The 2,505-nt window shown below is 36.7% G+C and overlaps 1 non-coding gene across 1 annotated transcript; it reads right to left on the reverse strand.

The window, feature by feature from the left end:
- Window positions 1-399: 399 nt before the first annotated feature.
- LOC113255404 (U1 spliceosomal RNA) lies at window positions 400-563 on the reverse strand. The gene has a single exon (XR_003316282.1). It is a non-coding gene; the product is annotated as a U1 spliceosomal RNA (small nuclear RNA).
- Between the last annotated feature and the right edge of the window lie 1,942 nt (window positions 564-2,505).

Genomic DNA, 2,505 nt, shown 5'->3' on the forward strand with positions numbered 1-2,505 from the left:
AGTTTAAGTTAAGTGGATAACAACAGATTGACTCTAAGGTGGGCAGAACTCCATTTTCCATACAATTATGAATGTGTTTTAATGTCTTGATGCTTTGATTATCCATTAGAAACACTAGTAGTAACAGCTGGGACAAGTCAAAATAGTATCAGCATCATGTGAGTCACTACTTTCACTTTCCCTTCTCCTTAGTATTGCCATCTTAATCCAACGAGAGATTGTTTAGTGCTCTGTGGAAATTGTTTATTTCTCCTAATGATTTGGCGTGAATCATTACCTACAATACCCAGTTATTGGTTTCCTTTCAACCCAATCTTGTCAACTTAAAGCCCAAGAAACGTTTGTCTGCATCTGCCTCAAGGAAGTGATTTTTGTTGTTGTTGTTGTTGTTGTTGTTTTCAGGGGGAAGTATGATTGCAGTCTCCTGCTACCACAAATCATGCGGTCAAGTTTCCTACGTTTGGGGAAATCACAGAGGTCAGCACATTCAGAGTGCAAAGGATGAGCCTCACCCTGAGAAAACCACGTTCGTGATCACGGTAACTCCCCTGCCATGTAAGTATTCAGGGAAATGCTTTTAACCTGGCATAGCTCTTATTAGATATTTCAAAGTCTCAGAACCATTTTGTTTGTGGCTGTGATAAATGACAAAAGACTGGAAGTAGCAGAGGGACCAAGGCGTAAGGGTTGCTTCCTAGAAATCTTGGGACTGTCTGCGAGCAAAAACCTTCCAGAGCAGCCGCAGCCTAGACTGTGCGGTGATCCCCCTGCTGTGGATTTATGCCCCTGGAGAATGCTCCAAGTACTCCATTTTCTATAGAGGAAATGACTCAATTTATAACTTTTCACCTGTGTCTCACAGCTCCATGTGGATTTGTCCATAACAGAGGCTCCTGGAGCTTTCTAAAGTCACAGTGTTGAGAGCCACCGTCCAGACTGATGGTGACACTAAATAGATATCAGACACACAGGAATAAAAACTTTGTATAAGTAGGTCATAGGAAATATCCATTATATATTTTGCAAAGTGGAACGAGGCAACAAAATCAATTTATTTTCTTGCAAACGTTATCAACAAGCACTTAGTGAGGGACTAATGCCTGTGTATTCGGAGTAATACACAGTAGGTACCAGCACCACAGGGGGCACTCTCGACAAATACATACACGAGTTTGAAGAATTAACTGGGCAGGCACTTTCTGGTCTTTCTGATTCCCAGAGGTTGGAGCACAGTAATTGATTTCCCAGACTCATTGAGTCAAACATGAGATACAAGGATGAATAAAACATAGTCCTTGACCTCAAGTAGACTGACGAAACATTGTAACAGGAGAATTTTATGATGAATATAAATACAAACATTAAAAGTGTTGGAATACAGTGAAGATAAACTAGTTTTGTTGAGATTTAACACACATTCTTTCATAAAAGACTCAAACCAACCCTGTGAGAGAAGGGACAGTATCCAGATAGCTAAAGAGAAAATGAAATCCTTCAGTGAATCCTTCAGTTTCTCATGGTTAGTAAGTAACAGATTTAGGATTTGAATTTCTGTTGTTTTTTCTTTAGCTTTTAAACCTATGTATTTCCATTGCATCTACTAGAGACAAAGATACAGTTGAGTGGGGAGGGGAACACTCTCTGCAAGATTGCCGGTAGAATCAAGAAAGATTATATATTAAAAATGTTTCAGGGGTGAAAGAGGAATTTAAGACATTGACGAAATAAGGAGTGCTTGCCTTGCAAGGGTTCAGAGGCATGTCACACATTTTAGGGAAATCCAGAATATTTTTCTTTCTATGTTTAGAATAGTTAAGAGAGAAATCCATAATTCAATTTTTATGCAGATAAGAACCATTAATTTATTATATAAGGAATGAGCTACTTCAAGTAGTTCCCCAAGTAGATAATTAAAATAAAATCATAAATACCAGATTGCAAAAGCATTCTTCTGTTTATTTACAACAACATGTGAAAGAGCACTCTTCTTTTAAAGGACCCACTGTTGCTCATTGTTGGCAGTTATAGAGATGGTTACTTGAAAATACTCCTGATGGTTATATTTATCCTTTGTTAAAATTTAACACAACTATAATGTGACCATTTTTTCATTGGACTTGCCCTAGGAAAAATGTGTATGTGTGATGTTTGCTTTTTGGGATAATTTCTTGTCTTTCTTTAAAATAACTTTCTAAAGTGTCTAGTTTCTCACCCTGCGTCAATACTTCCATATCCTGTTTAATGACAAAACTAACAACTCACTCGTCTCACTGATAAAGATAGACTGACAATTATATAAAGTACTAAGAATTTGAATTCTGTTGCTATATCAAAGAATACTACTCTATTAACAAGTGGGAGATTTTTTCCTCTTTGAAATCCAAGAAAATTTAACATAATACCACATCAACCAGATAAATAAGAAAATAATATGTAACGATTTAATAGATGTCTAAATAGTATTTACTACAATTTAAAATCAGACCCTAATGAACGCATTTTACA

The sequence above is a fragment of the Ursus arctos genome, unplaced genomic scaffold (assembly GCF_023065955.2).
Source record: "Ursus arctos isolate Adak ecotype North America unplaced genomic scaffold, UrsArc2.0 scaffold_5, whole genome shotgun sequence".
NCBI classification, from domain to species: domain Eukaryota; kingdom Metazoa; phylum Chordata; class Mammalia; order Carnivora; family Ursidae; genus Ursus; species Ursus arctos.